Consider the following 14,122-nt stretch of genomic DNA (forward strand, 5'->3'; position numbering starts at 1 on the left):
CTCACTCACCTCTGTCCCTCCCTTAACGCCCAAGGGGGATCAGGGCAAATCAACTGAATTCACAATTCTCCCGCTTCTGCTCACACTGAGCACTCTCGCCTGGCTCTGGCTCGGGTGGGGCCTGGCTAATCGGAATGATGGGCTCCCGGCAGAGTGTGAAGAGGTGCTCTGTGTGAGCGACATTCCTCTTTCAACGGAGACCCACACAGGGAGGGAGGGGTCTGAGGTGCCAAGAGCCGCGGAGCCAGGCTGCAGGACTGCCTTTGGTGTCACCTCCTCCCGCAGGCGTCCCTTCACACTTGCGTGTGCACACGGGCCAGATGGAAGGCGCGATCCTAGCTGCTGCCTGAGCAGGTGGGAGGGAAGAGAGACGAGAGGTATTCCATTGGTTGTCTGGGAAAATGAATTGCACCTTCCCCTCACTTGCGGAGGATCAACTTTTCCCACCCCCTCGGGTGGGCACTCGTCACCCGGGGTCGCAGCCAGAACCTGGGAGCCCAGTGGCCCCAGTTCGAGGGAAGTGGAGCTGGGCGGGCAGTGGACGCCCCGAGCCACTGGGGAAAGTGCTTCACGATGTCCCGCGTCCCGAGGGTCCTCGCGGCGCGGCCAGCGGCCCCCGCCTCCAGCTGCCCCGCCCGCGCCGGGCCCCCAAGGGTTAAGCGCGGGCCCCGCGGCGCCGCGGCCGATCCCGCCACCGGGTCCGGGGCGCAGACAGCCGGCCGCCACCTGCCGCGCGGGGCCGCGGCGCGATGCGGCGCTGGAATGAGGAAGCGCGGCGGCGAGGGGAGGGCCCGGGCGCGCTGCGCGCGGGGGTGGCGGCGGCGCGCCGAGCGGGCCTGGCGCGGGCGAGCGGGCTGCAGCCGGCGGCGGCGCCAGCAGGTACGGCCCGCGCCCGCCGCCGCCCCAGCGGCCCCGGGGGCCGGGAGCCAGCCGCGCGCCCTGGCAAAGTTTGTGCGCGCGGTCCCCGAGTTGCGGGCAGACGGCACCGCGGGAGCCGGCCACTCCGCGGCGGGGCGGGGGCGGAGGCGGCGCACCCCGCTCTGCGCCCCGCTCCGCGCCCGGATCCCTGTTCCGCCCCGCGCCCGTCTCTGCGCCCCGCTCCGAGTCCCCCCTCCGCGCCCGGCTGAGCGCCCCGCTCCGAGTCCCGCGCCGCGCCGCACCGCGCCCGGGTCGCCGCTCCGTGTTGCGGAGCGGCGAGCCGGGCGAGGGCAGGGCCGTGCGCGCGGGGCGGGGCGGCTGCGGGCCGGTCGAGCGGCGGCCGGAGGTGTGCACCTCCCCAAAGTTTGCGGAGCGCGGGCGGCGGGCGCGCGCTCGGGCCGCCGCCAATCTGGGCGGCCGCAGGTGGCGAGGCGCCGGCCCGCGGGGCGCGGCGCGGAGGGAGCCCAGGTGCGCGGCCCGTGGGCGGCGCTGTGCGCTCGGGGCAAGCCGGCCGGCCGCGAGCGCGAAAGCCGGGTCGGAGCCCGCGGGGGGTGGGGAGGGTGGCGGAGAAATGGGGAACAATGCGAGTGAGCAACTTCAGGAAGTCATTGTGAAAGAAAGCTGGGAAGAGCTCGGCGGCCAAGTTAGCAGGGCATTCTAACAAGTGCATGCGCCGCCCGCGCCCGGGGCGGCGACTGCGGCGACAGCCCCTGGGTCCCCGCGGAGAGCCGCCGAGCCCGGGCGGGACCTTGGAGGTGGCGAGGCGGTCGGCCCCGGGCGAGCCCGGCAGGGCAGAGGGAGCCCCGGCCCCGAGGTTGCTCTTCGCGCCCGAGGATCAGTCTTGGCCCCCAAAGTGCGACGCACAAATCCACGTGAGTGTTTTCAAATTGAATTTCAATAGGAAAACTCCGAGTAGCTGGTGGTTTAAAAAAAGAGAGAGAGAGAAGGAAAGAACGAGAGGACCAGACAAGGCAGTAAGATTGTAACCCCTGGTTTCGCTCAGGTCCGCCTCCCCTTTCTGGGGACGGAGAGAGCCCTGACTTTTGTCAGAGCCTCCGCCAACTTGTGCTGTGACCACAGGCACAGGGCCAGGCCGGCAGTGGGACGCTTGTGAGCCGCCCCGCTGTTACCATGAGGAGGACGTTCTAGCTCCAGTTATATTTAAACTGATACATGCCTCTAGATCACGGAAGTCAGGCTTTACAAAGTCATTCGTAAAGAGCTTTCTTTTATTTCTGAGGTGAGAGCATTTTGCTTCTACTGTAAAATAATTAGATCGTGTCTGAACTCGCTTTCTGCAAAATGAAGAATTATCCCGGTTTGAAAAGTTAGTAGGACTTCTGCTGGCTGCGATTTTGGCTCTCAGGTTTCGAAACTCCCTGGTAATAAGGCGTCGGGTTACTTGCGACTCGATTTGCAATGTATTTAAAAAAAAAATCATCAAGGATCCCGGGTGATTCCTAAGGAATGGGGGGGGGGAGAGAAGGTGAGATTGTTTTTTCTTTTAATTTGGAGGGACAGAATATGGCATGTAGAGACCGAGAGACTGGACAAGCACAGCTTTCAAATGCAGTCCTCCCCCCCTCCCCCCCTCCCTCCCGGCTCTGGGCTGCACCGGCCGGAGCGAATTCAAGGCAAGCTTGCCCAACTGCTCCTTTCCCATCCTGCTCCGGCCCATGCATCTCAGCTCCCAGGTATCTTGTTTTAAACTTGGAGACACAAACTGCTGTTGAAGGAATACCTGCTTGGTAGCCAAATCAACTTCTGCTAAGGGGACAAAATGTATGGAGGTTGAAAATATTTCATCTGGACAATAGTTAAACTTTCATAGAAATTGAAAGGGTTGCAAGGATTGGTTCACTTGGTTCTGAGTTGAGAGGAGACAGAAAACTGCAGGAAATGGTAGGAGCCTCGTGAATTTGTTTCTTTGTTTGAAGGTGTTTGATGAGGCTCATTGGGCCCATCTTTTATATGGAATTTTAAAAGTACCAATTTAAGTATTTTTTCAGATTCAATGTCAGAATTGTTTCAGTGGCAAATCAGGTTATTTGGTATGTGGCAAAAAAAAAATTAAACGGTGCCAGATATCTGTGACGGGAAGATTACCTGCTTCCATCATAGAATATGCAGAACATGTTAAAAAAATAACTTGTATGCACAGATGTAAATAGTGATGTCACATTTTAAAACCCTGTACACTTCTGGTTTGATAGAATATATCCGATTTCAAAACTTTCCAGGAACATACGCGTTTATACCTTTTTTTATGCGGCAAAAAAAAAAAAAAAAAAGGTGCTTCCCGGTCTTGGAGTCCACCAGAGCTGATGCCAGAATAGATTATTGAGTTAAATGGTCGTGCTTTCCTCCCCTTTTGTTTCATGGTGATAGTCGAAGGCAGGAGCTCTAGAAACTCCAGCATGCTTGCTTGTTTGTGTAATTCACCAGGGCTTTAATTGAAGGGCTGCATCTTGCAACATTACACATCCTCCGAATTCAGAAGCATGGTAACAAGAGCAGCCCATCAGCTCGGTCTCAAAGGGTGAGCCTGTGGGTCTGTAAGAAAAAGTGTGCTTGTGTACCCTTTTGAGAACTTGGTCCGTGGTCTCCTGAGAGAGGATACACGGTGACTGTCCTTGGCGCCATTTCCTTTGTTGAAAAATTACAATCCTAGTGAATTTCCTGGCCAAGAGGTCTGAAGCCCCACGGTGCTGGAGGCCACTGAGTCTTCTCACTTGGCTAGAGACTTAAGAGTTTGAGGATGGATGATGGTTCTTTTGGGGGGATATTTCCCCCTTGATTTGAATTGGTGTGTTTCGTGTTTGGGTCATATGGTAGCTTATTGTCAACTTAAATGTCAAACTTTGCAAATGTGAAGCAACGCTGTCTTCTGCGGGCCCTGCGACAAAACACCCCCGCCCCCACACGTACAGGTGTTCTGTGTTTATTTCAAGATTATGTGTGCATGGATAGATATAGAAAATAAAGAAATTCAATGAGTGCACACACACACACACACACACACACACAGCATGCACACGGCACAGAGAGAGAGGCATGGGGGCAGGGTGAGAAAGAGTCTTCATATCGCACAGACCTGACCTGAGTAATAAAACCCCTCCTTTTAGGTTCTGTGTGTTTGGTTGGTTTTTACCTTTCACTAAAGCAGGATGGATTTTCCTATTTATACTGTTGAGTGTAGACGTAAATGATGTGATACTTTGGGTATCTGCCTAACACTATTAACCCAGAATCTGTCAAGGATAGCACCATTTCGTGGCATTTGTGTGTTTTTCCCCCTCCTCTAATCTTTGCAATTATGAAATAATTTCACTATGAAATAACTACTGGTTTTCGTTGCCTTATTCTGATGGAGATTCGTTCAGGGGATCACACTCACAGAGAGCAGACCAAGTCCCCTTAAGGTTCTCTGGCAACCCTTGTGATTTGTCAGCCTGACAAGCTTTTTCGGGGATTGTGACTCCTTCTGGCCACAAGATGCTGTACGTCTCGCCCTGGTCGTGAAGGTTTCTCCCTGCCCCGGGTCTGTACGCTGGTGTTTTTTGGAGCCCTCAGGCATGTGTGTGTAATCATGCCATTTCTCAGGTGAAAACAAGAGATGTAAAAGTGACAAGTGACCCATCCTCGCAGGCTTATAAAAGGAGAACCATTGATCTTGTTTACACCTTGAGACGGATCGTTGTTTTGCTCACACTGGGCACAGGTGCATGTGTGATCTAGATGTTGGGGAGGTTGCATTGCAGAATAGTGGTGTGAAACACACACACACACACAAAGTTCAGATGGGGAGGGAATTAGAAATGGGGCTGGTACACACCCCAGACCAGACTCAGCAGCAGCGACATGACTGGTCTTTCCCGTGGGGACTTCTGGACACTCCCACCGGTTTCATCTTGGAGACCCCCAAGGTGTTACTGTGTTCTTGGCAGTTCCAGAAACGCCTTCACGCCCGGTCTCTCTCTGCAGCTCCTGTGATACACGCCCCTGTCTTTGCATCTTCTGCGCTGTTCCCGTAAGGGCTTTTGTTTGACATCGTTTTTAAACATGTGATGCTCTTCTGACAAATATCTCTCGGACGTGACAAAACGTGCAGCGTAAAACACAGCCAGACAAAGGGCGCTGTGCACGCGTTCCTGAGCGGGGAGGAGGCAAGGCCTCCCCGGCTTCCGTGTGTGTGTGTGTGTGTGTGTGTGTGTGTGTGTGTGTGTCGCTGGGGGTCACTCCTGAGAAGGGCCCGCGGGGCACCAGCTGAGATCTCCCCTACAGGCCGACGGCCTCCTGGCTTCCGTTGGCTTTGTGTCCTGTGATCAACAGGCGGGACCCACAGGTGCCTTCAGTGACCCGCCTGGCGATAAACTGGTAAAAGTGGTAAAAACCCCAAGTCCCAGGCGTGGGGCCCGTTGTCTTCCCCCCGCGCAGGCCTGGCCCTGCTTCCCTTCTCCCGCCGCCACTTCGGCCTTTGGGGAACTCGCAATTCCTGTTGACTAAAAGAGCGCCAGCCTCCACCACAAGCCTGTCAAATCAGACGTCCTAATAATCTCTGAACCCGTTTTGGTCGGCACAGGAAGCTCACGCTCCCTTCCTGCCCATGTTTTCCTGAGAGAAAACTATCTTCCCTCCTTTTTTGCATATTTGGCAAATGGTTCCACCTTTCTTTCCGCCCTAGTGGAGTGTGAAGGCGGTGGCGGAGGAGAGGGCCTCCCGGCCTGCCACCCTGGGGCAGCAGGGTCCCTCCCAGGTGGCTGAGTGGAGGGGACTCCACGCGCGGCCCAGGGCCCGAAGACCCCCATCTTCCAAAGGCGGGATTGGTGTGGGAAGGCAGCACCCCCTCGGTGTCGGGGAGGCTCGGGTAGACTGGTGAGTGCCACGCACTTTCTCTCCTCTCTGCTGTGCTTGCATGGACGGGGGCCAGCCGGTGTGGCCTCTCTTCCCGGTGGCCTGCGCCTGGCCCCTGCCCGGCACCCCTCCGCCGCCTGTCTGGGGTGATGGAGAGCATCATTATGCACCATTTGCACGCTCTGCTTTCGGGTTGTCCCATGCTCCACCTCCTGATGGCTGGTGGCGCGGGGCCACCGCTTAACGAATTGCCTAAAATGGGGCCTAATTAGTGGAAAAGTGCCTTCTTCATATTTTCTCACTCAAGTGTGCAATGATTCATTTTTCTCTGGCAATCAGCTCACTGCTGAAGGAAATCTGACTCTTCCTGCTGTTTTGGCGCCAAAAGTTAGCAGTCCTGGACAGGGTGCAGGGCTCCCCGGCTGGGGATTGCGGGGCGGGGGGGGGGCGCAATGGGATGGGAAGGGGGCACCGAGCAATGTCCCTCCACCCTCCTTCCCTGCCCTTTCTTCTCCCTCCCTCTCTCTCCCTCTTCCTTCTTTCTTTTGGGGGGGGGTGCCATGGGAGTCTATGGAAACAACGGAGAAAGAACAGCATAAAGTGTTTTTAAGTGCTCTTATGCATCCCGACATAGAGTTTCAGGCTCCATTTTGGAGATCATACTGATACCAGCCCTCTAAAGCGTTTTCTGTTAGTTGAAACGATTTAAAATGGAACAATATGGCTCAGAGTCCTTTACTGAAGCTAAGAGTTCCACTAGGGATATTGATTCCTCCGTTTGGGGTGAATTTTTCTCGTGGAATCCGATTTTCACTGGTCAGCCTGGAGCACATGAAAGAGCACATAAGACACCTCCTTGGCCCCCAGGGGGAAAATGTTTACTTTAGAATCTTTAGGAGAAATGAAAATGAGGAATTGATCTTTTATGAGCTTGCTTGTGAGACACTCTGAAACGTCCTCCCGTGCTTTTAATGCAAGCAGAGAGAGCGAGCCAGCGACCCCCTGGTGCGAGCCCCACTTTCCAGCCTGAAAAAGTGACCTTTTCCTCCTCCTTTGTGGTGAGTTTTGTGGAGGGCGGAAAATTAAAATGATATTCAAAGAGATCCACAGTGAAAACATATTGATAAATTGTGTATCCCACTTCATTAAACCAAAATCACACTGCTAATTATCTGAGGTTGTTAGAGATAAGGCCATTAATTACCATTTAAAAATGGTTTGGAAATTTCTAGTGCTTTTCTGCACATGTTTTCCTGCTTCTGCCTGGAGTTGTATGTGTTTCCCTGAATTTAAAGAATTTCCAGCTCTGTTTAGAGCAGACCAGGCTCTTGTGAAAGAAATGAAACTTGCTGAACAGCAACAGCAAAATACTTAAAGCGAAGCATTGAAAGTAAATAATTTAGGCTCATTTAAGGGCTGCAGGAGAATCGGACGGTAGTGTTTAAAATGAGTTTTCCTCTATTTTGCTGTCTGACGGACAAGAGCATTTCTCTGCTAGGTTACAAATAAAGACAGGCCGATTTTTGTGGCCCTACAAATGAGGAAGTTGTAGGCTTCTGTGAAGTTCTACTGATGACTCCCTCCGCCCGCCCCCCTCCCCACTTCCCTGCTGGGTCTGCATGAGGACCTTATAGGCTAAAGGTTGTAGATTAGAGAATGGGCTCCAAGCATGCTGGGGGTGGGGGGTGCATAGCCACTAGGATCTCGCATTCATATGGACCTTGTCATTTGTTCTGTGGTGTTGGGCATTTTGTTTTCAGGAGCCCTCCAGGTTGGGGTGATAGCGCAGCTGGGACTGAGCTCTCTGTCGCAGAATAAAATGGAAAGCTAGAACTTTTCTTGCTAATTTGCTCCAACTTAAAGAGGCAGCTGAGACTACCAAGTGGTATTCTCTTCCATGATTATTTGGTGTATTGCCAGAGGAATCGTTCTGACCAGATAACTTACCGAATGCATTTCTTCTCCCTTTTACTCTTCTCGAAACAGCTTGATTTGACTTCAGTGGGACCATTTGAGGTTGGGTGAACAAGGTGAATTCCAGAGTTCTCCAGCTACTAAGAGCTCGGGCTAGGATTCAAAGAACCTGATTTGCGGATCCACATTCCTATGTTCTGTGAACGTAGTTTAAAACTGTGGCCATAGGATTTTTAATCATTTTCATGAGGTTACCTTATTTCAAGTGATTTGAGTTGGTGATCCGTGTTGCCAGTAGAACTGGGGAGCTCAGAACTCACATCTTGCAGGGAGAATTTCCTGTTGGCCCAGAAGCCATGTGGCCTTCATGTGGGGGGGATCCCGTCATCAGGGTGTCTGCAGCCCCCTCTCTAGAGCCAAGATGAGACCTCCTCTCTTAGAGGTGCCCCTCCCCAAACAGCCTTTTCCATTGCAAGGAATAAAAGGTAGATATCTGGGTAACAATGAATCCTGGGACATGTTTGCTCTGGAACACATTTTCTCTGTGTATGTGTGTGTGTGTGTGTGTGTGTGTGTGTGTGTGTGTGTGTGTATATCTGGATTTATAGATCTTGTCTCACTACCAGCCAGACAACAGAGACTTATCTAAAATGGAAAAAAAAAAAGAAAAACGGGTTACAGTACCTAGGAGAGTGTTCTTGGCGGGCGAATCGGCCGTGACTTTTCAGTTATTGGAGATAAACGTATTTGTATGGATTTGTGAACAACTAGACATGCTTGTCAAGACTTGGATAATTTTACTTCTTGGGGTCTAAATAAATTAAATCTTTTGCCAGGAAAGCTTACAGAAGACATGCATTAAAAAAACAAAACAAAACAAAACCCAGTGGCCTTATAGAAGTCCCAGCATTACAAGTGCTTTTTTTTTTTTTTTTTTGGAATGTTACGGGTATACAATACAAGTGGATTTGCATGCTCAGTTTTAATTTTGAGCTTTCACGTGTCCCCATGAAAGTATCTGCTGCTAATATGGTAAGTAAAGTCGCTGCTAAGAGGGCAGGATAAGATACTGTATCCTTTGTGAGGATGGCCCATTGCCTTGCTGAGTAAAACACTTAGTGAATATGGTAACTTTGTATTTATCCACTTTTTTTAAAGTGCAAACAAAACTTTGAAAAAAAATAGGAACACAAAATTGTGCCTGGGCTCCTGTCTCCTCACTTTATAATAATAAATGACAAAACCATCAGCACTTTTGGGAATATCCATGTCAATCATTATTTGGGAGGCAGTTTTTATACATATTTTTTTCAAGACGTTTAAGTCTCATTTTTGTTGCACAGTTGCTGGCCATGCATGAAGGTCTTCTAAAACTGGGAAGAGGGTAGAAGGAAATGATTCTAAACTTAGATATTTTGACTTAAGTGATTAAGTGAAGTGTAAAAAGCCATTTATATTTGAGGAAGCTGCTTAGGAAGTGGCCCATGATGACAGTCAAAATCAGGAAAAGTCCTATAAATGCATATGTAAATTTTTGAGTGTGTATGTTTCTGCTACGGTTGCTGTCTATATAGTCCTTACTTGTAGTTTGAGAGCCTGTGGTCTAGGGGCAGAGCGGTCTTTACCGAGAAGTCACTTCTCTGCATAGGAGAAGTGCAGTGCCAGGACCTTCCCAGGCCCCTGGAAGTCCTGCTCTGGACCTGTGCTGAGGGTAAATGTCTCTAACTCTGCTTTCTCTGTTTAAAAAAAAAAAAAATGTCGAATACAATATCTCCCATCTTTTTTTATACCTCACTTTGAGACAGGTGGCTCCATGATGCCATTTTGCAATATTCGCATGATCTTTCCCTTCTATATTAAATCTCTCTTTGCTGAGACTGTTTTCAAGCAGCGTGGTTTTTAGCTGTATTTTGAAAAGGCTTCCTCAAGTCCCCAGACCCTTCCTCTTTTGCATATCAGTTCCTGCCCCTAGGAAAAAAAAATTGTGAGGACAGAATTGCACATCTGAGCTAATTTGCCCTCAAAAAGCAGGTTCCAAGTAGAACAAACCACTGGAGGCGTTTTCTGTGGCTCAGTTAAATAAGGGGGAGGGGGCGCAGTCTGAAAGCCAAATTGGATTCCCTGCTGTCCTGTTGAAATCTTGTTTTTCATTGTTATTTGCGCCGCAATACTCTGTGGAATAATCATGAAAATGTGTAGATTGGCAGCTAATTTTTGAAAAATGGAAAGAATCAGAAATGAAATAAGAGTGCCCAGAAGTTTCTATGTTCTCCTGACCTGTTTTGTCAAGTTGTTAGGAAAACCTATAAGGTCCCCCTCACCAGACACAAAGACCTGGCAGATTGCCTTAGCTTTCTCTTGGAACATTTCTTTTTTTTTAAGATACACTGTAATTCACAGTGATATGATGGATTTGCAAAAATAAAATCTACCAATCTGAAAATGAAAGAGCTCTCCCTGGGCAGGAATAATGGGTTTCATTAAAGAGGTCTGTGACCTAAGGCATTTTATTTTATTTATTTTTTTTAAACTTTTTTTTATTTATTTATTCATGAGAGACAGAGAGAGAGAGAGAGAGAGAGAGAGAGAGGCAGAGGGAGAAGCAGGCTCCCAAGGAGCAGGGAGCCCGATGCGGGACTTGATCCCAGGACTCTGGGATCATGACCTGAGCCAAAGGCAGACACTTAACCATCTGAGCCACCCAGGCGCCCGACCTAAGGCATTTTAAATAGATTATAGGCTTGGACTGTGTTTTCCCCGCATGCCTAGCCCCTTCTAAATAAGCATCATTGAGCGTATAAGGAAATAACCCTGAATTGGAACCGCTAGTGCAACTTCACTCGTCAGGGAGGAAAAAAAATCAATAGTGCACATCTTATCAAATAAGGAGAATTTAACTTTATTGGAGAAGTTTTGTGATGAAGGTTGCCTTACCTGTAGAGTATTACAAAGGGCACACCCCTTTTCTGTCAGGATACAGGTAACATCCACTCCTTGTCCATTGCCCATTTGAAATTTGGGACCACGGTGCTGGGCTGTGAGGTTCACACAGGCAGGAGTGGTGGAGTGAAGAACACGTCTCCGTCGAGCAGTTGTGGGTTCAAGTTCACTCTGTTGTTGTCTAGTTGTGCGCCCTTGGGGGGCTGCTGTATGGTTAGCCTCTATCTTTCTCACCCATCGAATGGAAATAATATGGATTATGTACAATAATCGTAATCATATGGCTTAATTGTGAAGATTAAAGATACACATTTAGCAAATGAGTCTTGAATACTAGATCCATGTTAGATGCTGTACCAGGCACTCACATAAAATGGTGGGCGAGGTGGACGACATGGACAGTCTTGTGGTTCTTTGCGGTTAAATGCCATAGTCAGTTGCTTAAGTAAAGCCTGCTAAGACCAGTATCCATTCCTTCACCATCTTCTTCTGGCACATAAAAAGTACTTAAGAAATGAGATAGCGTTGGACCCATGTGTCTTAGGGGAGAGGAAAGGCACTGTTTTTAGGTATTTATGTATTTGTTTTGATTGAAGCATAATCGATATGTAACATTATATTAGCGTCGGGTGTACAGCACGATGATTCAGTATTTGTGTGCGTTGCAAAGTGATCCCCACGATGAGTCTCGGAGCTGTCACCACACACGGTCACAAAAACACGTGTGTGATGAGTGCTTTTAAGATTTGCTCTGTTAGCAACTTTCAAACAGGCAGGACAGCATCATTACCAGTATTCTCTGTACGGACATGACTTTGTGTGTGTGTGTGTGTGTGTGTGTGTGTGTGTGTGTGTGTGTGCGCGTGCGTAATTTAAACTGCAGAGAACTGAGGATCTGTAAAGCTTGTGGAGGTGCTAGGTCCTCCCAGGGAATGGCTCGTTCTGAGTGACCACCGGCGGTCCTCACAGCCGGTCGGGCCCGCTGTGCACTTGGCGGTGCTGGGATAGCCATGATGTCGGTCGCTCGAAAAGGAATCAAGTTGTGGTTCTTGACGGGCATCTGGCTTTTCATTTCGACTTCATTAATTCTGACTCGCCTTTTCAGAAGTATATGGGAGAGTGCTGTGAAGAGAGGTGTTCATCTTAGGGCAAAGAGGGGGCCTGTGAGGAGGGGCCGAGGACCACCACCAGCCCTGCGTACCTGCCAGTGGCCCTCGGGGCTCCCTTCGGCTCTTGGGGCTGTTCTTGGGGCCGCCTGCTCACTCACAGGTACAAGTGAGGACGCTCCTGGAGACTTGCCCACCCCTTGACTCGGGAGCCACGACTGCCCAGGGCGCTTCTTCCCAGGAGACAGCCAGGTCCCAGTCCCTCGTGCGCATGGAAGAAGGAAAGAAGGACAGGGTTGGTGAGGTGGGGGGATGTTTCCAGAGTCTCCCTGTCCCCGAGGGAAGCTCCTCCACGGGGCCAGCACTGGCAATAAGACCCTGTTTCCCTGGCGAGGCCGCTGGCAAAGCACAGATGTTCCGGGCCAGCTTTGCTCCTGTCTCTCACGTCTTTTGCTCGATCCTCTGCATCCCCCCACTTTCTGGAGTCACTGATATGCCAACCCCCTTGAGCTGACACCAGGAAAGTCTCGTTGGAGCAGAAGGACCAGACAGACACAGAGACAGAGACACGGAGAGGAAGGGAGGAGGGATGAAGGAGACAGAAGGAAAGACAGGAAGAGACGTTCAACTCCGGGACCACTCCAGAGTGGGAGGAGAGGGTGGGCAGTGGCTTGCGACAGCTGGCTGTGCTCCCCTAGAGGGATGGCCAGCTACAGCCACTGTCACATTGGGCTTCACTTATCTCTGCATCTGTTTCCCCATGTGCGAGATTCAGAACTGCTTGCTCCAGAGAAACAATGAGAGCCTTCAGGGCTGTAGGAACTGCCCAGGTGCCCGGTGTCTGCTGGTGTTGTGTTTTCTGCCGTGTCAATCAGTGGAGCTCTGGCCTTCAGTTGTTTGGGTTTCCCGTGCGGGGGAGAAAATCACAGTTCACATCTGTGAAATACTCCTTGCCTCTGGCATCTCCCTTTCCAGGCTTGTGGTCCTGGGTTTTGTTTAGGGGCCAGTTTCCAAAAACAGGTCATGAGTCCACTTGTGTGATGAACTCATCTTTCTGATCATAAACTCATTGACAGCAGACACCATATCCAGCCCACACTCTGTTTTCCACTTGGCATTGGACACAGTTTCCATGTAGGAAAAGAGGGCTTAGTCAGTACTGTGTGAGAGTAAGCACAGAGCCTGGGTTGTGCATGCAGTAGCTGGGATGGGGGTGGTGTCCCACTGCCCCTTCCCAGGCCCCCCACAGCTGCCCCTCTGTAACCTCTGGTCTTGGAGGGGGTGAAATTTCCTCTCCCTCAGTCCGTTTCCCATCATCGATTTATTTGTTTGGTCTTTGCCCAAAAGCCATCACTTTTACAAAAAAGTCACGACTGTTCCATCCCAAGAGATGCAGATTCAGGAGCTTGTCAAGTCCTGCACCCCTGCATGACAGGCAGGCAGGACCGGGGCCACAGCATTCACAGAACCCAGCGCAGCCTGGAAAGTTGGGCCCTGCCCCCAAATTATCAAGAAGGTCAGAACAGTGGTGACAAACATCCATTAGCCCAAGCAAGGGGGCCCTCCCAGCATGGCTGCACACCCACATGCAGTAGGGTTGGTTGGGAGTGTGTTTGAAAATCTCAGTGGTGCTGATTACCCAGTGGAGTTCCACAGGGTGGGGGTGGCGGGGTGGGAGTGGACGTTTGGTGAAAATGGGAACTGGCGTGTTGACACCAGTTCATGGTCCTCTGCTCGGTGTGGCCGGCCCCCAGCACACCCACTGTCCGGATTGTACAGGTGGCTGCTGAGGTGGGGCTGCTTCCAGGAAGGGACACACAAGACACACAAGCCAGGTGACTGCCCAGGGCAAGGGCTCTCCTGCCCAGCAGAGCCTGGTCTGGACCTCAGACCATCTGTGTTCTGCTTTGTGGCACTTGTCGCATCTCCCACCTGAGTGGATGGATGCATGATGGGCAACCTGGGAAGGATGGATTGTGCCCCTGGTCTCGAACACAGAGGGTCCCCTCCGTGCCTCGAGGGAGCACACCTTCTCCCTTAGAGCCAAGGTGGGGAGCCATCTGTGGGGCCTTAGGAAACAGTCTGTCCTCTACTTGGGAATAGCTCCGATCTACACTGGGGAACTGGATAAATCAGCCCTACAGCTGAGAAGTTGATAGCCACTGAAATGAGGACCTTGACGTAGATGTGCAAAACAAAAAGACGTGGTGGATTAAATGAAACAAATAGTTTACAAGAGACCACTTGGAATGCATTTAGCATCCTGTTTTTGTAAAAATCTCTGTGTGTGTGGAAGTTATGGGTCTTTGTAAAAAAAAAAAAAAAAGTTGTAAAAAACGTTATCACCCGCATGGCTAGAAGAATCCAAGTCAACATTCTACAAATTCTGT

The 14,122-nt window shown here is 50.8% G+C and overlaps 1 protein-coding gene across 11 annotated transcripts in view; it reads left to right on the forward strand.

Moving 5' to 3' along the window:
* Positions 1–315: 315 nt before the first annotated feature.
* IKZF1 (IKAROS family zinc finger 1) overlaps positions 316–14,122 on the forward strand; it is a 95,366-nt gene continuing 81,559 nt past the window's right edge. For 3 of the 11 annotated variants that reach the window (XM_028108889.2, XM_028108891.2, XM_028108890.2), the window contains exon 1: positions 1,456–1,790. The gene's annotated coding sequence lies outside the window, so the exon portion shown is untranslated. Of the gene's footprint in view, positions 378–855; positions 880–1,451; positions 1,791–5,472; positions 5,794–14,122 lie in introns of those variants that run through there. The other 8 variants (XM_028108888.2, XM_088018210.1, XM_028108896.2 and 5 more) reach the window with 8 other exon arrangements.

This window comes from Eumetopias jubatus, unplaced genomic scaffold, assembly GCF_037043125.1.
Source record: "Eumetopias jubatus isolate StellerSeaLion01/CBP00866 unplaced genomic scaffold, mEumJub1_p1.0 scaffold_14, whole genome shotgun sequence".
NCBI lineage: Eukaryota > Metazoa > Chordata > Mammalia > Carnivora > Otariidae > Eumetopias > Eumetopias jubatus.